General features: G+C 36.8%; 1 non-coding gene across 1 annotated transcript; it reads right to left on the bottom strand.

Annotated features, from left to right (window-relative positions):
- Nucleotides 1–702: 702 nt before the first annotated feature.
- LOC119230275 (U6 spliceosomal RNA) lies at nucleotides 703–809 on the bottom strand. The gene has a single exon (XR_005121719.1). It is a non-coding gene; the product is annotated as a U6 spliceosomal RNA (small nuclear RNA).
- Nucleotides 810–5,683: the final 4,874 nt, after the last annotated feature.

Genomic DNA, 5,683 nt, shown 5'->3' with positions numbered 1-5,683 from the left:
TCAATGAACATGAGAGTGCAGATATCTCCTTGGATAGTGAGGTTTCATTCCCTTTGGATATAGAGCTGGAAGTGAGCTTGCTGACTCTTATGATGGTTTTATTTTTAATATTTTTTTAAATAATAAATTTTATTTTTATATTCCCCATACAATTGCAACCCCCCATTCTGACCCCCATCTCTCCCCTCCGGTCCCCCACACCCCAAAAAGTGTCTCTGGTTCATAGTTTTTTGTTGATTTTGATTTTCACTTTCTTATAGTTATTCATTTTTCTGGTCCCTTATTTAAGTTTTCTAGATTCCTGCTATGATTGAGACCATCCGGTATTTTTCTTTTTCTTTCTGGCTTATTTCGCTGAGCATGATCCCTTCCAGCGCCATCCATGTTGCTGCAAATTGCATGTGTTTATCTTTTTTGAATGCTGAGTAATATTCCATGGTATTATGTACCACATCTTTTTGATCCAGTCATCTATTTTTGGGCATTTGGGCTGTTTCCAAAGTTTAGCTATTGTAAATAGTGCTGCTATAAACATGGGGGTGCAGGTGCTCTTTGGAATGGATGTTTCTGTGTCCTTTGGGTAAATACCTAGGAGTGGAATTGCTGGATCATATGGAAGCTCTATGTTTAGTAGGTCCAGAAATCTCCACCAAGCTCTCCATAGTGGTTGGACCAGTTTGCACTCCCACCAACAGTGCAGAAAAAAATATGGAACGCTTCACGAATTTGCATGTCATCCTTGCGCAGGGGCCATGCTAATCTTCTCTGTATCGTTCCAATTTTAGTATATGTGCTGCCGAAACGAGCACTATTTTTAATATTTTGAAGAACCTCCACACTGTTCTCCATACGTGTTGTGCCAATTTGCATTCTCTTCAACACTGCACAAGTATTTTCTTCACATCCTCTTATCATTTTGATAATGGTCATTTGATCATGTGTGAGGTGATATATCTCATTGTCATTTTAATTTCCCTGATGATTAGTGATAAATAGACACTGTTTAATGTCCCTGTTGGACATGTGAGTTTTTCTTTGGAAAAATGTATATTTGGGTCCTTTGCCATTCATTTATTTAATATTAATTGAGTAATATTTGGATACCCCAATAAGTATTACTAATGTAGTGCAAACACCACCACCACAGTCCCCCCACCATAGTACACTGTGCTTTCTTCCCTCTTATTTCTTGTCCTCCCTCTCCCCTACTTGCTTCTTCAGCTCCATAGGTTGCTATCAAGGGTTAGTTTTTAAGCTTATCTTTATCTGACTATTAATTTAGTTACTTTATATTCCACATATTTATCTTTCTCTTTCTGACATTTCACTTAGCACATCCCTCCTTGCTCCATCCATATTGTTGTGAATGGCATGGATTTATCTTTTTTGATTACTGAGTAGTACTCCATCGTGTATATATATCACATCTTCTTGATCCACTCATCTGTTCTGGAGCACTTAGATTGTTTCCATAATTTAGCTATGGTAAATAGTGTTACAATAAACATGGCAGTGCAAGTTTCCTTTTGAATTAGTGTGTTTGAATTTTTGGGGTAGATACCTAGGAGTGGAATTAGTGGGTAAAAGAGTAGACACATTTTTAATGGTTTCATACAGCTTTCCATAGGGCTGGACCAATTTGCATTCCCACCAGCAGTGTAGGAATATTAAAATATTAAAAATAAAATATAAAATATTAAAATATTAAAAATAAAACCATCATAAGATTCCCTTTTCCACATATCTCACCAGCACTTCTTCTTTATGGTCTTTTCAATGTGGGCCATTCTCATAAGTGTGAGAAGATATATCATTATGGTCTTGAATTTAATAATAAGTGATGGTGAACATTTTTTCATGTGCCTGTTTGCAGTCAGAATTTTTTTTGTAAGAAGAATCTGTTTGGTTCTGCCCATTTTCTGATTGGCTTATTTGTTTTGTGTTTGTAGAGTTTTTTTTTTAAAGATTTATTTATTTATACATAGAAGAACTGGGGTACAGGCCAGAGGTGCGGGGTGGGGGTTTAGAGGATTCACCAGAGACAGAGTGGGAAACAGAACAGGCGGATCTACTGGAATACACTGCTGAGGGGAGCAGCGGGCAAGACAGGAGAGGTCTGCTGCACCATGTGGGTCAGCTCCCTGGCCAGGGATCGAACTCATGTTGCAGTGGCTGGTGATCATTTGATAGCACTGTGTCTTTAACCCCTGCACCACCAGGGAGGCCCCTGTGTTTGTAGAGTTTTATGAATTCTTTGTATATTTTTGATATCAGTTGTTTGTCAGGTTCCTGGTATGCAAATATTTTCTCCCATTTAGTTGGGTGTCTTTCAGCTTTAGTTATGGTTTCTTTCACTGTTCAGAAATTTTTTAGTTTGATGAAGTCCCAGATGTTTATGGTCTCTTTTGTTTTCCTGGTTCTTGTGGACTAATCGCAAACACTAAAGCTTATATCATGAAATATTTTGCCTATGTTTTTTTCCTATAGCTTTTAAATTTTTGGGTTATACATGTTAGTTTTTTTTTTAATCCAATTTGAATTGATTTTTGTGTATGGTGTGAGATAGTGGTCTAGCTTCATTCTTTGCTTATAGCTATCAATTGTTCCCAACACCATTCATTAAAGGGGGTGTCCTTGTTCCAGTGTATGTTCTTTGTTTCTTTGTCATTATTAACTGTCCATACATGTGTGGGCTTATTTCTGGGCTCTTAATTCTATTCCATTGGTATGTGTGTCTGTTTTCTCTCCACACCAGGCTGTTTTAATTGGTATGACTTTATAATATAATTTGAGGTCTGGAAGTGTGCTATCTCCATTCTCTTTCTTTTTTTGTCAGGATTGATTTTGCTATTCAATGTGTTCTGTGGTTCCTTATGAATTTCAGTAATATTTGCTCCAGTTCTTTGAAAAATGGCATTGATATTTTCATTCATATCATGTTGAATCTGTAAATTGCTTTAGATAGGATGGCCATTTTGACAATGTTGATTCTTCCAATGCATGAGCAGTGAATATTTTTCCATTTTTCTTTGTATCTTCTGCTTGTTCAACAGTGTCTTATTGTTCTCTTTGTATAGATTTTTAAAAATCCCTTCTGTTAGGAGAAATTTTTGGCATGCAATGGTAAGCAGGATCACTTTCTTAATTTCTTCCTTGTTTATCTCATTCCCTCGATAAAGGAAGGCTACTGATTTTTGTGTGTTCATTTTATAACCTGCTACTTTGCTAAATTGACTATTTCAATTAGTTTTTCTGTGTATATTTAGGGTTTTCTATGAAAACCCTTGTCTAATTGCTCTAGCTAGAACTTTCAATATTATGTTGAATAGTAATGGTGAGAGTGCATATCCTTGTCTTGTACCAGATCTTAATGAAAAAGCTTTCCATTTTCCACTATTGCATATGATATTGACTATGGGTTTGTTGTAAATGGCTTTTATTATGTTAAGGTATGTTTCATTTATCCCTAGATTTTCAAGGGTTTTTATCATAACTTATGTTAGAGCTTATTAAACGCTTTCTCAGCATCTATTAATTTTATCTTTCTTTTTGTTGAGGTGGTGAATTATGTTGATTGATTTTCGGATGTTGAACCATGCTTGTGTCTCTGGTATAAATCCCACTTGTCATGGTACATGATCCTTTTAATGCTCTGATGAATTCAGTTTGTTAGGATTTTATTAAGGATTTTGGCATCTGCCCTCATTAGAGAGATTGATCTGTAAATTTTTGTGTGTGTTGTCTTTGTTTGGTTTGGTATCGGAGTAATGTTGGCCCCATAAATTATTTGAAGGTATTTCTTCTTTTTCAGTATTTTGAAAGAGTTTGAGCAAGGTAGGCATTAGTTCATCTTTGAAGGTTTAGTAGAATTCACTTGTGAAGACTTCTGCTGATGGTCATCTTGTGGAAAGTCACAGACCTCTGTAGGTCTGGGCCAGCACTGGCTGGGTCTTGTGGGATGTTGTCTGAGTGGGGCTGACAGAGTCTTGTGAGACTTCTGGATGCTCTGGCACCCTCCCTGATATGGGTCCTATGTCTCACTGGTCTGAATGGGCAATGGTAGTCTCTCATAACAAGTCATGAGGCATCTGCAGGTCTGGGCAGTGAGTGGAATGGTCTCATGGAAGGTTGTGAGGTCTTAGGCTACTCTGGCACACTCCCTGACTCTGATCTTGGGCCTCATCAGCCTGGTGAAGGGGAAGGGACTGAAAGGGTCTTGCAGAAGGTTGCAGACCTCTGCTGGTCTGGGTGTGGGCTGGTGGTGTCTCGTGGAAGGTTGTGAGGTCTTCAGCCATTCTGGCACCATGGTTGTGAGGTTTTGAAATTGTAGTAGAGGTGCAGAACACTGAGCCTTACAAATATTGGTCATCCAATAAATTGATGTTAATAATATTTATCATCATTCTAACTTTCTTACTAACTGTGTTCATAGGGTATCATTATTATTCTAGACTAGCAAGCCCTTTTCTTTCTTCTGATTTCAACTACATTTTTGGACCAACTTGCTCTTTCCAAAAAACCATCCATAACTGTTTTCTCCCTGGTTATCAAATACCATTTCCCATCAGTGGATGCAGAGTACTTTTTTCTGACCTCAGAGTTCTTTGACTATCTTAGAACTGTTAAGTATGCAAAAGATTGAAATACTAAGAAATTCTACACCTGAAATTTGTGTGATGATCCCATTTGCTGCCTGCCTGGATCCTGTGATAGCTAGCAGGACTGATCCCAGCTCTTTTTAGGAGGAAATTCAGTGTTTACTTAACTCAGCATTAATTTCCTCCAGCCTGGCAGAGCTGTGCTGCCGAGAATTTTGGGTAATGGGGGAATTGGGGGAGCAAAAGGAGGGGGGAGGACAGATGTCTTTATGAGTAATTTGGAACTATGTTAAGGATTTTTAAGGTTTTGTTGTATATTATGCAATGCAATCCCCCTATGCTATAACTCCAGACCTACTGTAAAAACAATCATTATTTTTTTGTGCTTTATATTCTTAGGATTTTATTTTAAATGCTCAGATTGAGTTTAACATACCTGGTACATTTCTGGTTCCATAAATATTCATAAGAAATTGTGTATCTGTTACTGGTTTATACTGAAATGTAAAAACTTCAGTATATTTCTGTCCTGAGAGTTCATTTCAGAGCACAAGAATATGGATAGGTCCTTCCCAGAATGTTAAAGAAACTAGATAACCATAAAATTAATCAGATAAATTAATACATGAGATATAGAATGGCAAGTTGGAGATAATTTGGTTGACATCCAAATATTATCTCCTAAGCAATTATATTGGGTAAGTACTATAACAGGAATTTTCACATATGTCAAATTCTAAATTCTAAGGGAAAATGTATCAATATTTAGTGTCCCACAGTGTTTTTAAATTTCAGTTTAATTTTTTTACTCTACTAACTTTTTATTGAGGTGCTGTTAGTTTGCAACACTGTGCATGATTTAGGGGTATAGGGTAACACCTATTCCTATGTCTGTTACCACACCACACTCACCAAGCACCCATAATCCTCTACCACAGTCTGTGTTTTAAACAAGTGTTAGCATAATTTACTAACCCAAACAGTATTATCTCTTAGCTTGGAGAAGAATGAAAAATTTTGTATTTTGCCATGCAATGAATAACTTCCTGTAGTAAAATATCAAGATAATTGAATTTGTTACTTTT

Source organism: Talpa occidentalis, unplaced genomic scaffold (genome assembly GCF_014898055.3).
Source record: "Talpa occidentalis isolate TD23 unplaced genomic scaffold, MPIMG_talOcc4v2.1 talOcc4.6, whole genome shotgun sequence".
Classification (NCBI taxonomy): Eukaryota; Metazoa; Chordata; class Mammalia; order Eulipotyphla; family Talpidae; genus Talpa; species Talpa occidentalis.
This window is presented reverse-complemented; position numbering and strand designations above follow the sequence as displayed.